Source organism: Rhopalosiphum padi, chromosome 4 (assembly GCF_020882245.1).
Source record: "Rhopalosiphum padi isolate XX-2018 chromosome 4, ASM2088224v1, whole genome shotgun sequence".
Lineage (NCBI taxonomy): Eukaryota > Metazoa > Arthropoda > Insecta > Hemiptera > Aphididae > Rhopalosiphum > Rhopalosiphum padi.
The window spans coordinates 49,358,961-49,377,395 of NC_083600.1; the positions used below are offsets into that span (position 1 = coordinate 49,358,961).

General features: G+C 24.9%; 1 protein-coding gene and 1 long non-coding RNA gene across 4 annotated transcripts in view; one reads left to right on the plus strand and one right to left on the minus strand.

The window, feature by feature from the left end:
• The window catches only part of LOC132928571 (GTP-binding protein REM 1-like), a 91,183-nt gene that overhangs the window by 25,670 nt on the left and 47,078 nt on the right, over window positions 1–18,435 (plus strand). Inside the window, exon 1 of one of the 3 annotated variants that reach the window (XM_060993352.1) lies at window positions 17,627–18,048. The exons of the other annotated variants lie outside the window; for them this stretch is intronic. The gene's annotated coding sequence lies outside the window, so the exon portion shown is untranslated. Of the gene's footprint in view, window positions 1–17,626; window positions 18,049–18,435 lie in introns of those variants that run through there. 3 annotated transcript variants of the gene reach the window in all.
• LOC132928575 (uncharacterized) lies at window positions 361–17,758 on the minus strand. Its single transcript, XR_009662044.1, has 5 exons — window positions 17,620–17,758; window positions 12,662–12,831; window positions 10,702–10,768; window positions 577–703; window positions 361–441 (listed from the first exon to the last, which is right to left on the minus strand). It is a non-coding gene; the product is annotated as an uncharacterized LOC132928575 (long non-coding RNA).

The following is an 18,435-nucleotide window of genomic DNA, read 5'->3' on the forward strand; positions in this document are numbered from 1 at the left end:
AAACACGATGGATATGGCAAAATGAAAGGTGTCGAGACCGTACGTCAGCGTCAGCAGGTAGCTGGTACGCGTGCGCGAGGGTGTGTGGGTGTGCATGCGTGCGTGTGTGGGGAAAAATAGTGTTTTGTTTTATGTTTAAACACGTCAAAACCCTTTACGACGTCGCCGTTCACTATACGTGTACTGTGCCACTGTGTATGTGTATAACTACTTTGGACGGCGCACCCCGTGGACAAATCGTATTTCCAACACTTCGATGCACTTCATCGGCCCGTGTGTGTAGGTACACGCATACGACCTACCGTTCCGTGCGGAAATTGAGTTCCGAAATACGACGGAAAAAAACGCCTACGCGACTCGAGCTGAAATGCACGATTCCGTCAACAGACATCAATTTGTTCTATGCTGTTGCCGTTTCCGCTTCGTTGACCACTCATACAACTAGTGTGAAAATGCAATATGATTTAATAAAAATTATAATAGCAATAATAATAAAAGTCGTAAAATATTATAAAATATTATAATATGTATAATTGCATATATTGTATATATAATATCGTATATTTACTAAAGCACCTATATGTTTGAAAAACAAACCAAGCCATGACATTGCTCTATTCTCATCTTGTTCGTATACTATAATTTGGTTTCTTTAATTAGCAAACAATTTTAATCGTTCAAAAGTTTCCAGGACTATTATTTCCTGAATAAAAAAAATATAACAAATATTAATCAAATATAATTTGGCAGATTTACAAATAATTTACAGTAACTAATTTTTATTAAACAATTTTCTTTTCAATAATCAAAACAGAAATTCGTATAACATTTAATCATATTGTATTATTCTGATAAGGTTTTATTAAAAACAAAAAAATAATAGTTTATAAAATATTATTGTGTTAATATACGTAATTTAAAAATGAATATATTCCTTGATTTATTCCTATCTTTTAATATTGTTCTAATAAATTGATAAAATACATATATTTAGGTAGGTATTAAACTTAGGTATTTTAATGTTAAGTAATCAATTCATTATACATTTTTTTACTTTTTAATTTTGAGATTCTTATTTAAATAAAATGAAAGATTCGTTATTTTGCTTTAATATTTAATTTCATTCGTAATTCATTCTGATTTCTGAATATTCTTGAAATTTATTATTTTAAGTTAGAATAATAATTTTATGAAAGAGCTTATACAATACTATTTAACACTGTAGAAGAATAAATAAGAAATTAACTTAAAAATAACTAAGTACAATACATTTTTCAGTTCTTTATTTAAAATATAACCTTTTCATTTTACTTAAAATGTAAAAAAATATTGAATGTCTTAATTAATAATAACTATTCAAAATTTAAAATATGACTATAGCATGGCGAATAATTTGTTTGATAAAAATTATTAATATTCTTCAATTTTTAATATATCTGTTATGAAAGTTAAAACGTTACACTTTCTTTTTTTCAAAGACACGCGTTTAATTTTTTACTTATCTTTCCTGGCAATATAAATGGTTATTTACCAATTGAAAAATCAGTAAATGTGTCAATAAATAATTCTTAATCACCTATTCGTAAAATCTCAAATTCTGATGACACTATTTTGTTAAATAAGCACGTTAATCATAGCGGATCCTGAAATTTGTTTTAACTTAAATTTATTTAAATATAAAATATTTAAATATATGTATACATAAATTTAAGAATAATGTTATTATATGGTTATATGTATGGACGAATTATCACGGAATAAATTCTTAAATAATTTAGAACAAATTATAAAGAAAGTTATATAAATGCTTAAAAATATTGTTTTTTGATCATTTTATGCCAATAAATTCTATTTAGCTGATTTTTTTTTTTGATTTTTTTTTTTTTTTATATAAAATATCAAGTCTCGAAGAGGAAGTAGGATTCTAAGTACCAAACGTATTGACTTTTCACCTACTTATTTATTCCTTACTGTATAATCTTAGAATAAGAGTGAATCAAGAAATGTATTGAATTAACAATGGTATTTTTTTTCTGTTCATATTTTTGATTATAAAATAGCTTCAAAAATTGCATATATAAATAAAAAATGTGATAAATATTTTATTTTCATAAAACAATCTCTGATTTTCTCAGTAATTTTGAAAAAATCAATGACATTTTAGTTAGAAAAAATATAAAAACAATATACTAAAGTTTTAATCAAAATATACCTGAGTCATATTCATAATTCATGATTGAGAAAATAAAAAGCATCTACATCTGTAACTTATGTCTTATAAACAATAATAGTTAGTACATTTTAGTGATTATAGTATAAATTATACTATAAATTATAAAAGATTTTCTAGTTCTATTATTTATCATGCAAAACATTCAAATTTGTAGTAATAAATTATTATTAATAATACACAAATATTATGAGTTGAACTGAAAGAAATGTAACGACTGATCGATTTTTATACATGGTCCAATTTTTACATTGCCTTAATATATTGACAAAATTATAGTAAATATAATATTTTAAACATTTACATTTCTTAACAATAAAAATGTTGATTAACTTTTTAAGGTTCAATATAGGGTTATTAGTATAAAATTAATTAGGCTCTGACAAATTCTTTGCAATTTTCTTTCATGCATAATCTGAATGCATGCCTATTATGTAAGTTTGTGATATTTACTAAAATTATATTATTACACATTATATTTTTTATTGTACATACAAATGACTAGTATTGCACACATTTGTGTATGTACTTTTTTTTATTACCTACATTAAAATATAAAAATAATTTTTATGAGGTAACTATACATATGCTCTATTATTTAAAATAATTAAGCTACTTTATTATCATTTATTAATATTTGATGTTTAGATCACTTTTAAGTTTTACTATAATTTTAATATTGTATTTTTTGTACAACGAAAAACAATAAAAATGATTTACAAATATTTTACAACGGCTGAACCTTCAAACGCTAGAAAGGTCATAAATGAGTTCAAAAGGATAAAAAGAAAAGAAAAAAATAGAAATTGTAATACGATTAAAATATTAATGATAGTGGTACTCGTATATCTAAACTTAAATATATATTATATTGTTTTAATATCAACCACCCCCAGCTCTATTACCTTTAGAAATTTCAGGTTTTTTCACTGACTAAATAATTAATTCCATTTCAGACACTAAAACCTTTGAGTTATTGGAAGTTTTATATGACCATATTCTGGATAACTGTAATACTATACTTGGATCCCGATCCAGTTAAACTATACAGATCTAAAACTGAAATTGGTGTACGTTTTTTATATGACTGCTGGTTAATAGCAATAAACATAATAGTATTAAAATATATTTCATTGTTTCAGCATGAATTGAATAATCGAAAAGCAACAGTTGTATCTTCTATATCAAAAATTTTAAAATCAATCATAATGATTATTCAAGCTTTCAAATCTACTGAAATACTCAATATTTTTAATTATTTAAAATCAATTGAAAAACGACTAAACATTAGAGGTAAAATAAATAATTTAATTAAAAATTTACTGCTTTCTATTAATCTTCAAACAATAATACACTCTATTTAATCGCTTATTAATGCAAATATATCTTATATATTTGTCATCGTTAGCTGCAGCTATATAAATTGTAATATCTAATAAATAACATGTATAACAATATTAAAATATGTAATTATTTATATTGTTAAGAATTGTTTATTTGCCAAGCACGATAATTAGTTTTACTTGTTTTTGTTTCAAACTATAACTAATTTAGTTTAGAATCGTTATTTATATTTAATGATAGTAACTAATAAGTAGTAGAGTAATGATTCTAAACCATCTACACCATAAGATGATCATAATAAAATAAGTTTAATTAAGAGATCTTATTTTATTATACTCTTTGAACAAACAAAAATGTATGAAAAACATTTTATTTTACATATTTATATAAATATGTAACGAGTATGTATGTGTATTGTGTACGAGAATGTATAAATGCATAGTTTACATGAACTTAACTATAGATATGAAACAACAAAAGCAAATATTTTAAAAAGATTTATTAAAAGTTATTATTTAATGTTTGTACCCACAATATGCTTCTCAACATATTGTTTTTAGAAGATAAAGCAAGTAGTGTGAACATGTAAGTTGATTCTCGTGTACAAAAATTAAATTTTGGTCTTCCGTGTAGGAAATAGTATAGACCTGAGCTTATTTTATTATAAGTTATAACAAATATAAGAGAATAGTTTGTGGTAGAATAGGTTGTTTGGACAATGATGAAAAATATATAAGAAAAAATGGTATAAGAAGATACAAGAATAATAAAGATTGGTGTTACTACGAAAAAGGGGAGACTATGAAGTACCTACCTAATTATGAGAAAAAATAAAAACAATATCTAATCTAAAATTATGTGAATCAAAAAAAAAATATGGAGTTCATGCTTGGTTTTAAAATAAATCGTATCGGATTTATTAGAATTTAAATACTTTTTTAAATAATATACGATAATTTTCATTAGAAATTAATTTCTATATAATATAATATTGCTTAGAACGTTTCTTTTTATAGTTTAAACTAAAATGCTTTCCATACATATTCGTTTATTTAAAAAGTATAATATAGATCTCCTACATTTACTAACTAAACTTAATTTATTACAGTCATCTTACGGTTTGAAATCATTGCTTTAATGGTTATAACTGTTATAAGTTATTACGTTTTAATAAAAATAATAATTCTAAACTCAACTAGTTTTATCTTGAAACAAGAACAAGTAAAACTAATTATTGTACTTAGCGAATACATTTAATCTTTATTTTTTGTCTAATGGTACTGCAAACTTTTTTTAGTTTCTATACAGTATTAAAATTATAGTTATATTTTATCAAAATTTACATTTAAATATGTATTGCTGATAAAAATCCATTATATTTTTGACATAATAATCATGTTTCATAAAATTATATTTATAAATTGTATTTTTATTTAAATTTAATTATGTCATGTTATTAAAATCATTCAAACCTTATAGTGGCTTAGTAAATTTATCATTTTCAGAAAAAAAAAATTGTAATCAGTTTAATTAATTAATTCGGTACATACTGAACGAAAAATGATGTCTAAATATTGAATTATATGAAATTCAGTAAATTAATTTTAAAATATCTAAATAAGTTTGTATAGATATACAGTTAATATTTAAGTAAGTAAAATAATATACTTAAAGAACCACTTATTGAAAAAAATAAAATATTGAAACTGATACATACATATTATAATGATCGATTTTTATATGAACTATTTAATAATTTATTGTCTATCTATAAGTGTTTTATTTCTGCGTATTATAATAAATACCTACTAGTTAATTTTTACGTTTTTAATATAATTTATTATTTAAAGCACAAACAAAATCAGTTTGTATCATATAACATTCTAATTTATTGTTAAATAATTTTTAGTTTCACTGAAATACTAAATGGTTATTTTTTTTTTATTTTACTTAAGATTTAAACTAAAAAGAGGTTTAGATAATTTCTAATAACATAAAATAACTATTAAATATTTACTAACCATAACAGTATCGTGTCTAAAATTACAAAAATATATAGAACGATATTATAATTTTAATGTTAAATACCTTTAACTTTGAAGTTTTAACCAAATACAAAGTAAAGTTAGGTAATTTAATTATTTAAATTCAAAGATCACTATGATGTTTTAAGCAAAATATAATGCTTGAGTTATGGGTCACGTTGTTTAGCATTTTAGCATCTCTAAGCAATTTGCCTGAATAATGAACCATATGCGATATCCACAATGCCAAAATATTGTTGCATATAAATTGGTTTTAGAATGTTAAATAGTGGTACAGAAATTTGTTTCTGTAAAAGCTTAATAAAATTGATAATTTTGAAAAAAAATACATCTATTTAATTCATTAACATGAAATATATTAAACTCATTATACTTATATTCCATAAACCATTGTACTATTGTTTAATTATTTAGTTAAGAATTTAAAGGATCGAATTTAAGTTGAATTTTTGTCATAAACTCGATTTACTAAATAAAACAAATTTTACGATTCCGTTCATATTGCACACACACACCGGCAAATATATTTTTATTGTTTTACCATTAACACTAGAAACGGTATCGGTTGCTTTGATTATAACTTACGCGGGTGTCATAATATTGGTTTTTGAAGTACTTTTCGACTACCAAATTTCCAGCTTGTTCAACCAATGGGTTTTAATAGAGGTGATGTTAAAACTTAACTGTGCAAAATGTACATAGTTTCATTGTGAATATAAACTTTTTAGGTAATTTCAAGAATATGTCTGTTTACTATAGACATGCAATTTTGTTATATTTGTGTTCGGATAGCAAGAATATACAAATATTTACATACAAATCTTCATTTGGCTGATTTTTCTAAAACAAGTGAGTGTGTTAATCAATATAGTACTTAATAAATACTATTAATACTAACCAAATTGAATGTAATACAATTTTAACAATTGATGCTTCTCCAATTTTATTATCATCGGAAACAAATAAAAAAATTGTTGATTTGTTATTAATTAATTAATTTTTGTACATAAGTACTTTTATTAACTGATAAAATATAAATGAAAAACAAAATATATTGACTAGTGTATTTATAAATAGTATTAATATAACTAAATTGTAATACTTCAGAACAGTTTTGAAAATAAAAAATGGTAGCTTACAAAATAATATATTTCCGAATAATAAAACCAATACCCATAATGAATAATACATTTTAATTTCCTTAATATTTATAAAAATAAATAATAATTTAATTCATACAAACATATATTTTAAACATTAATAAGTCAGATAAAATATATAAAATAATTTAATTTTAATATATTCGAAAAATTTCAAATAATATGTTGGGTGAAAAAAACCGTTTTTATTTTTATAGTTATTTATATTTTACGTGTTAGGAATCACTACTTGATTTTATAAATAAATATTGTTTAAGACCTAAATTGTTTCTGTAATAATAATTAATTGGTCAACAAAAATGAACAACTAAGCTCTTATTAAAAAATGATAAAAATACAGCTTGTACTTAATTAATTATTAAACAAAATTATTATTTCATCAAACATTTTTAATACTAATATAATTTTATAAAAAAAAAAAGTATTTTTTATAAAAAAAATAATAAACTATTATTTTATATTGCATCTGTTTTATGTTTGCTATTAAAACAAAGTAAATGAAAAACATTCGGGATGTTATCACTTGTAGAAATAGTACTAAATAATATTATTTTGTCACTTTCAATTATATAATTAAATTGAAAAACATTTATTTCTATGATGAATTTTATTGTCTTTTCAGTTATTTTATACATGCTTACTATTGTATAAACAAATAGTAATGCTACAAAATTATTTTTTCATCAATGATCCTCAGAAGATAAAAATTAATATTTTAATCGTGCATTAAATACTGGTATAATGCCGAAATAGTTTAACTTATTATTTATAATATAGTTTAGGAACTACTACTATAGCATTATATGCTTACTCCTCAACTAATATAATACTGAGCTGATACGATCATTATTAATTTGTTGCCAGTGTTTATGTTACAATATGTTTTTTGTGACCCAAAAAACATTAATCTCGTCATAATTTACGCAACCAGTGTTGTAGGTATACTGAAATATATAGTTTTCTATTGTAAAAATATTAATCTACTTAGCACAATGCCACAATATTATAAATATCATTTATAATATTAATCATTTAGTAAGAATAGGTGTCAGTGAAGATAATTGTATTGTAATATTGTAGGTACATATAATATTAATTATTATGTAATTACTATGATCATTAAAAACTATAATATTAATTTATTTAAAAGTAAATATAAAATTCATAAAAATAAAAATAACACCATAAAGTACAAAAGTATAAGATATAAGCATGACAAAATATAATTAAATAATTTGAATGAAATTTGAAACTTATGAAAACTACACTTTAATCTAGCTAGAATTATGATTTTAACTATATACCATTTATTATTATGGCTACGCGAATATTCCATGATAATCTTATATAATTAACATTTTTAATAATAATGTTCAATGAAAAGATTTAAAAAAATAGTACTGCGGTCAACTTTACGACAGTTTGTTTTGATGATCGAGATTAAATATCATATAGTTAAAAGTAAAGTATCGTAGTAATAAATAATAATTTAAAGTCGTCCAGTAAAGTTAACATTTGTTATAAACTTCTATAACGAATAATTCATTTAAATAACTGAATTCAAAATCAAGTCATTAATTATTTAAATTGTCAGTATTGAGCTACATCTAATACTATTAGATTGTTTAAGAATATAAATCGTTATGTAATCATCATTTTTACAAATATATTCTAAAATCTTTTTAAAATTGTAAGTTTAACACAAGTAATTCCGTTGCTAAAACTTTACCTAAGTTAATAAAAGCAATTAAATTTGTATTTCTACATTATTATCATTCAAAGTTAACTTTTTTTTTTTAATCGTTATGTCAATTTATAAATAAATCTATTAAATAATATTTATTTTATTAACAATTAATGTAATTTACACTATTTAATATATGATATATTATTTATAAACAATGAACATACAAGTAATTGTATTTACATTTGATTCAAACGAACAAATATAAACGAAATGTAACCATCATAATTTGAGTGGTATAGGTTTACCCAATGGTTAGGTTATATTAACCTAACCATTTTATAATCTTTTTCTATTCATTTGTTAAATTTAAATAACTAAGTAAAAATATGAACTTTATTTGCTTCTATAGTGTATAAAAGGAGTTGTAGTAAAACAATTTAAAACCCTTGTTCATTATTAAAATTTCAGATAATTTTACAAATAATTGTTCACCGTAGATAATTACTCAAATAATTTGAAATTACTTTGATTATTTTGATAATGTATAACAATATTTATAATATAATTTACCTAGTTTTATCATTAACATATAGGTACGTAATATTTAGTACAACCATGGGAATAATTATAATGAATCCTGTAGATAGTATACGGTAATCGTGCGTAATCCAATAGTGAATTGATTGAATCAAATTAACGTGTATAATTTAATTAAAAGTTCAATGATTAGTCGATTTTTAATAATACTCATATAGTAGGTATAATATTTCATTTTCATACCACTTCACTCCTAAATAAAATTATAAATTCGATAAAGGTCGTTTTATTTTAAATATATATATTTATAATTTTACAAATATGAATAATATGATATGTAATTTTATACAGAATTTAGTATATTTGATACAATAATAAATTAATTAAAATACAAACATTACAGCAATGTTGTAGTTAATAGGTAAATGCTTCTCTTGTAGTTATAAATAAAATACAATTCATTAAACTCAGCCGCATTTTATCGAACGACTCTCGAACGAAATAAGTCTAAAATGCATTAGGTTTGGTACACGTAGTTTTATGTAGATTTAAGTACAGGTACTACTAACCAAAATTCAACTTACATCCAGGTGGAAAGAAAATTTACGGCGTTGGTTTATTGTAATACCCGCATTAAAATAATGGTGTTGAATATATTCAAATGTGACATTCAAACGAAACGATAAATACTTATTTGCGTGTCGAAAACGTCTTTTTCTCGTTATGTGTATTATTATAATGTAATAACTAATATGTGCACGCATAAATCAATTGTTGTCAGCTTTCGCATACGTAAACAAACTTAACGTTAACGAAAGACGCCATTAGGATAAACATACCAGATGAAGTGATTCAAAAACTAAATTTTCAAATTCAATTATATATAACGAAAATTCCCATAGTATTTCGTTCTCGGTCGATTTTTGTCAATGTCAGTTGATGGTACCTGCTCGTACATTCTAATAACTACTGATATGTTGATATTTATCAATATTTGATGCTACGTGTCAAAATTAGGTGATATCTGTTGATAATAGAGGACTGATAAAGATCGTTGGCATGTGATTGCCTAAATGGTATAAGTAAATATATTTGATTTGTATTTGAAAATGTACCTGTCAAAGAAAGTAATTGACACTAAATATTCAGAAATATTTACCTAAAAGTTATTTTAAATAAATATTAAGTGGCTGGTATGTGTTTAAGTGATTTTCTTAGCAAATATTTTAAGTATTTCAAAATTTCTCGTAAAAAAATTAACTACACATTAGTTAAACGAAGTTTATTTAAGCTCATGTAATATACCGTGTCAATGTGACGGCTTCTTTGACAAAGTTTTAAAAAAAATATCTATACTAGGTTTTTTGTATATTATGATCAATATATAGTTGCTAGCTTACAAATACCACGTGGCCCTTAGGTTGAGAAACACTGGTGTAACGATTGACCTAGACCAATAAATCATGCCAACATGTGCTCGCCAACAAATTATACAGACTCACTTACATATATGAGTGACGAAATGTGTTATATATTAAAAAAAATATTTTATTTATCTAATAAATAAATTAACAAAAAATAAAATCCATTTGCATTTCTTATTTAAATAATTCATTTACAACTTAATTCTAAGATTCTTGATTATGTTTTGTGATGACAAGGTTATTTTTGATTGATAAAAAATGAATTATTTCTTACCTTTGAAGATGTCTGATAGGATTTTATTCGTTTCAGCGCCAAAAAATCGTTAAATTAGATTCACTTCCTGTTATGTTAGAAAATTAGTTTTTTAGTTTTCTGAAATAGTAAATGCTTCTAGAAAAACTAATACAAAATCATTTATAAATATATTTTTGACAAAATATTTTTGACAAAATATTATGGATTTCACTTATAGTAGTTTAATATTAGTTTACACAGTCTTCAGTTCTTTACAATCAATGACGTTTATAAAAATATGTAAGTTTCAACTATCACTAAGATGTATAAGCAATTTACAATTTTAAAATACTCATAACTCGCTTTAAAATAAAAATATAATAAAACGCTTATGAGATACCCTAGATAATGTTCTTAAATTTAAATTCTATAATAGGTCATTTCACTCCAATTTGAGAAATTAATATGGTTATAATCATTTTTATGAACGTAAAATTTGCTATGTTGCGCGTGGGTTAGAGAAAGATAACAAATACTACACTCTGTTCGTAATGAGATCGTACCTCGTCGGCAACCAGTTTTCGTCGAGCGGCATTCAAACAACACCTGTTAGTCCACCCTACCGGGTCAACTATCTGTTGTGTAATAAAGCCACGCCCATGCGCACAAGCGGCCGCCGAGGTATGATCTCATTCCGAATAGAGTATAGTCTAGTGCAGCGGTTCCCAATTGGTGGTCCGCGGACCCCCAGGGGTCTGCGTGTTGGTTTTAGGGGGTCCGCGGTTATGTTGTTTTGTAGTAATATTTTTATTTTATTTTAGTGAAATTATTAACTTTGTAGTAATATGAAATTCCGAGTATTTATGGACTATTGAAACTCGATTATCGCGAAAAAAATAGATAAGCAATTTCATAGAAATAAATATCATTATTATCTTCACTATTACACTATTATTACTATAATTCAGAACGTGAAACCATACTGATTATTTTCTTTCCATTAACCAATAAAATATATTTCAAATTTTATTTTTTTTATTTTTATAAAATGTTTATAAAATTAAAAATTAAATAATATTGAAAATAAATCGTATAAATTTATTTCTCATTTTCATAATAAAATAAAATTGAAAAGTAAGTATTTACAAAAAAGGGGTCCGCGGATCAATTTAAGTTATAGCTAGGGTTCCGTGGCTTCACACTAATTGGGAACCGCTGGTCTAGTGATGGGAACTATCGAATAGTCACTATCGAACTATTCGATAGTCATCTATAACCTATTCGAATATGAAAACTATTCGAATAGTTTATCGAATAGTTTTTATTCGATAGTTTATTCGAATAGTTTTTATTCTAAAATCCAAATGCGTTATAAATTGAAAACATACTAACATTGCAAACCCAAATACTCAAGTCAATACTGTGTATAAGTACAAATTACAAATATACGTATAGTATACATTTGTGGCATTAGTGAATTATTAATACAAACTCAATAAACTCATTTTTATAAGCGCAAAATTACACTTTAAACAATATTTTTAGCTTAAAATAAGCGGCGGGAGTGCTAGTTTAATACTTTGGGGGAGGGGGTGCGAAGCCTCCCCTGGCACCTCAGTATGTGCGCCAATGGTCTTCTTAAAAATTGAAATACTCAAGTAGTCCGAAAAAATAAAACTACCTATTCGATAGTGCTATTCGAATAGTCCACCAAACTATTCGATAGTTTTTATTAAAAAACTACTTCTCGGTTATGCTAAAAACATTCGAATAGATATTCGATAGTGCCCATCACTAGAGTATACACTGGTATCCTCTTAATCACACTACTATACTAGTATATTTTATTATATTTATCTGCAATATTTACGATACAGTCAACATAATCTAAAACTTGTGCGATCACTTTTTTATCGACGATTTTAATATTATATATTGTTATTAATTATATAATAAATAAATAATAATTTAATTTAAATGTATATAAATATTATATTACCAATCAATATTATTATGTAGAGTCAGATAAGATATATTTTTAACTTTTTGACCGGACAAGCGCTGTTTATCTTGCAGCAGTGCAGCATTATCAACTCAATGTTAATCTATATTTTATAGTGCATATTTCCCAGTAAGTTCAAATTATTTTTTCGAACTGTTTGTGTGTTTCTGAAAAAAAAAGAAACAAAATAGTACATTATACAATATCAATTTATGTACTATCGTTTGTTTCTAATAGTAATAAATAACCTATTACTCATTAGTCATTATAAAACAAACATTTTTATAAGAAATCAAAACAATATTCCATAATTATATAATTATTGTAAGTATTTAAATAATAGATCTGTATTTTTTTTCAAAAATAGTATATATAATATTATAACTATAAAATAGTATAGCAGAAACATATTTAATTGTAAATAATTTGAAGTTTATTTAATTTAAGTTGTATTTATATTGATTGTTGTTTGAGGTACAGGTAAATATTTTGAGTTCGTATTTTCATTTTATTTACTTGAATTAATATTATATCCCAAATCATCAATCCGTCATTGTGTAAAATGTGGGTTAAATGTTTTCTTTGTCTGTTATAAGTAGTTTTTTCACTGACATTGTTAAAAGAAAGATAAATAACCTGTTAAGTACGAACTTAAATACAACTTACATTCTATAAAGCAAAAAGTTTAAAATATTATAATTTATTTGTATAATATAATATAACCATAACATACACACTTGCTATTTAAGGGGTTTTATCGATTTCGCGGTTTTAATATCAATTTTGTCGGCTATAGATTCCACCCGATATTCGTCTATATTGACTCCACCGGTTATTTGTTAATTTTGATTCCACAACAATGTATCTCATTATACAGAATTTTTTTAATTAACCGTATAGGTACACCCAGTTTACCATAATAGTAAATGCTTTTTTATATATGCCCGAATGTTTGAAGTTTTGCCTTGTAATGAGAGTTATTTATTGCTTAAGATAAATATTTAGGTACCCAAATGTCCCAAATTTTAAGTATGCAACTAGGCGATATTATAAAATTAGCCAAACTTTAAAAATAGAAATAAAAAGTAAAAGTATGTACGGTTGTGGCATAAAGACTTAAAAATAGTCAATCGATTTTTATGAAACTTTAAGAGATTGATTCCAGAAAGGTTTAAATATGTCAAATTTAAAATTTTTATTGAGCGACTATCAATTAATTAATTTAAAATCTTAACCGGCCTTTCGTTTAGTAATGGCTACATTTGGATAAACGGAAAAAAAAATATTACTACCCACCAAAGATAGATTGCCATTCTCGGTTTAACTTATCTTCAGGCAAAATTGGGTGATATAACTAGTATTAATTTAATATTAATAATTAGTATTAAATTATAAGTTTATACCGAAAACAGTGTAAACAATATGAATAGGTTCATGGTAAAAATAGTTTAAAATTAATTTAAATATTATAAAAATTCATAATGTATAGTAAATAATATCGTTAATGACGAAAAGTCTAAATTTTATGCAAATAATATTTTATAAATTACAAGAAAACTTCATGCCTAATAAGGTTTTAAAATTAAAAACTGCATAAATGTTCAACTATAATATTTTTGATTTTTATACATTTTAAAAAATGTCAAGCAATTATAAAAAATTGAATTTATGTATCTTTGGTATTTTTAATAAATTGATGTTAAAACGATTAAATTTAAACAAGAAATTAACTGTACATTCACAAGCTTTTTTATGAAAATTACACATAAATTGAGAAAAATTAAAGAAGTTAAAAATTTCAAATAACTATTATTATTAGCCAAAATATTTTGAAAATTATTTCATGTCAAGAAAATATTTATACAAAAACTTAGTAAAAAATTCATGAATCTACGTCTAACATGCTCGAATAACAAAAAAAAAACCATAATCGGTTTAGTCAAACATTGACTTAAAAATAAGTTTTTCCTTATTTATTTTTGTTTTGTTTCTAATTCTATAACATATCATTATTTTTTTTTTTTAATATTATGGTGTTAGTCTGTGAATTCAAACCCTATCAACTTTTAAATTTTACGAATGTGTCAATCTTGACTAAGCCCATTTCTTTCACTACCTGCCACCTATACAGACTAAGATATACTGACATTTTATTAGTAAATCTAAAATATATTGAAAAGAACAAGGGAAAATTATTCTTCAAGGAAATACTTATTTAAAGTTATTTGATTAAGATTTCTTTTAAACAATTATAAAAAAGCTGAACCAAAATAACTGATAATGTATAAATTACACAAATGTGAAGTAAATATAATTATTGCATATTTTTACTGTTAAAGTAAACCATTCTCACCAGGTTCATTAATAGATTGTTTCTAATTACACGCGCGAGGAATACTTAAATATGATGGAAGACAAAGAGACATTTACGAGCCATCCTTTTTACACCCCTTCCTCCTACCACTCAATCTACCCGTTCATCTTGATAATACCAATCTGTTATATCTTATTCCGTGAGGAAAACCTATATTTTCAATTCTATATAATATCAACCACAAAGCCTCCCGCTGGTATACATTATTATTATTTATATAATATGCTACAGCCTACAGGACATAAACCTCTACGAAGGACATTGCGACTGCTGGAACTATGAGAAATATGTTTTAAATTAATTAATAATGAAATAACATATTAAGCTATTTATGTGATTATGTGAACCCTAATAAGCCATCGACAATGGCGTAAACAACATTCAGAGTGCTTGAATACAATATATCTGACTCTAATACGTGCGAATATTATTTCTATAAAACGTCAGGGTTAAATATATTATTAAAACTGTTTACACTAGTTTCTAAGGTTATAGATCTATATTATTTCATAACAATTATATATATATTATATTAATGGATTAACGATTCATATTTTTATTTGAAAAAAAAATACATTGGGTTTTTTAAATTTGACACACTATTATAATAGTACTATAAAAAAATAGGATGATTAACAAATGACACAGTTTTAGAAAAACTGAATTTAAAGATATTTCGATCGTACCTAATGTTTGTATGGACTGGTGCTTATTTATGTTAATAATTTACGACCAACTGTTTGTCAATCACTAATATAAAGCGATGTGTTTAGCCACCCATTGTAGTTTAAAACGGATAAAATCACAAATAATACAGAAAATAAATGGAATATAATAGAAATTTTTTTATAAAAAATCGTTATTTTAAGAATAAAAATTAAAAAAAACATTTCGTACATAATACCTTTTGTTAGATAGCTTTAGCGTGCTTGCAGTGTGTTCTATATGATACTATAATATTATACGTCATTATTTACCACGTGTGCGGATGTCACAATAATTATCATTGTTTGACGTCGACAAAAGGTATAAAATAGTTAAACATTTTGTATTGTTATAAATAATTGTTAATGTTTTTCGTTTTTTGATCTTTTCAACAAATTGATTGCGGGTAGGTATTAGTAACTCATTAATCACAATACATGAATATTTATGATATACATTTACAAATTATTTCTGTATAATTTCAATTTAGGTACATTATTGTATTATGTGATATCAATTTTATTTTCATACGAGATAAGTGAATTTAAACTAATACTATTATCTTTTAAACGGATTCTGAAATATAAAACATTATTATTTTTTCCTCGGAAAAAATGACATATGTACCTTCTTTTAATATAATATATATGAGTAGATATATGTTTATAATAATAATATATACCAATAACGCCGGATAAACCGTAAAACCTAAAGTAAGATCCCTATCAGATCCACACTACTCACAGTAGACAAGTTCAAGGTAATACGGAATTTTTCGAAATATTTTCCCCATAACTCATAAGTGTTCCAAATACTTTTTAGTTACATTATTCTTTCACATGATTTGAATAATAAAATTACATTATCTTTACAGTTTGCATTCTATCTTTTGGTTTATCTAAAAAAGGTAAGACATATGAAGTAAATAATATTTGACAGTTTAAATATTAATTTGTTACCCTAAGATGAAAGACATAATATTCAAAAATATATTTTTATTTATAACTAAATTTTCGTTTACATTTTACATAATTCATCAAAATTTAAAATCATCTTAGTTTGTCAGATGTTTGTAAATGAATACATTATTGACGTAGGTATAGTAAAAAAAAAATACAAGAGTTTTTTTTGATAAAATAAGTTTTGTAAGTTATTTATTTTACAATATTATCTCATATATTTCTGTACTACTTGGGTATAAATCATTGTACATATGTAAATGTTATAAATAATTAAAAACAATGCATTACATATTGCTATTCAGTCTTTAAATTATTCACTTCATATTTACGTATATTCAACATAATTATTTTTTAATATTTTATAAACATACTAAACATAAATCTGAACTATAGGTTTACAAGTTCATGGAGTAAAAAGTGTATCAAAGTAAAAAAAATGTGTTACACGGATGTGAATTATTACAAAAAAACAAATGGTTGACTGCCACATAATATTTTAAATATTATAAAGTTATCTTAAAATTATTTACCAGTTAGTAAATATATTTTGTCAAAACAGACTTTTATTTGATACCTCACAAGTACTAAATCGTTTTAAACGGTCAATAATATTGTAAATTATATAATTTATTATTGTTTAAATGTATGAACGAAAACAATGGTATGGGAAAAACCCGTCAGGTATACCGTAATAAAATTCTGAAAATGCGCAAAATAAAATGTATTATTAGAATTCTATGAATGTTTTTGATTTTATCTTTATTTTCTTCGGTTAATTATTATGTATATCGAATTTTAATAGTCCCCAAAAATTTCCAGAATTCCCGGTGTGGCTCACCAAAAATATCGATTGGAGTCGTCTGAAATGTTACGGTTAATAACATTTTACCATCGACATTGATAATAAAAATTACCTGGTTGTAGACCGAATTTATTCAAATCTCGGATTGGCACTGAAAACCTCTAAACGTTTTCCGCCGCCACATAATTGGTTTGATTTCGACCGGGAAATCTTGAGCTCGGTAATCCCCGAAGCGTTGACGGCCTGGTGGCACCTCGTTTCAGGTCCGCGGAGCAGAGTGAACGGACTGTCGACGGTGGTCGCGGAGTTTGGATTGCTGGGAAACGTGATTTGCCAGACGAACGGAGCGTACGCAGTCCAACTGTCGCTGATCGTGGGCCTGCACTTCTCCGATGCGCTCGTCCACGTGTACTTGTTCTGTTTCCACGCGTTAACCAAGGCCGTGCCGTGGGACGCCGTCTCCATCGGCGGTGCGCGCGCGCTCAACAACCTGTGGCGATTGTCCGTCGTCTCCGGTTCCGCGCATTACGCCGCCAAACAGGTGTGTGTCTCGTGTGCGATAACGGTTCAAACAGTAGTATTTTAACGAGGCTCTAAATTCAATGCCGTAACAAACCACGAATCAAGTTCGCATGCAGCACTTCTATATGCACTAATGACTAAGCCGACTAAGGGATAGGGTAAAATCACACCGAGATATCAAGAATAATACGCGAAATTACGCTAAGTATACTTAGAAAATAATTTAAAAATTATATGACGTATATTATATTATGACATGTTAAGGTACCAAAAAATATTTGATTTGTATTCAAACAAAATATGTAGGTCGATATGAAGAAAACGTTAGTAAAACTTTGTAAAAATGTATGTGAATTAGGTACAATCCTCACGTTAAAATATCAACAATATCATATTTAAATATTAT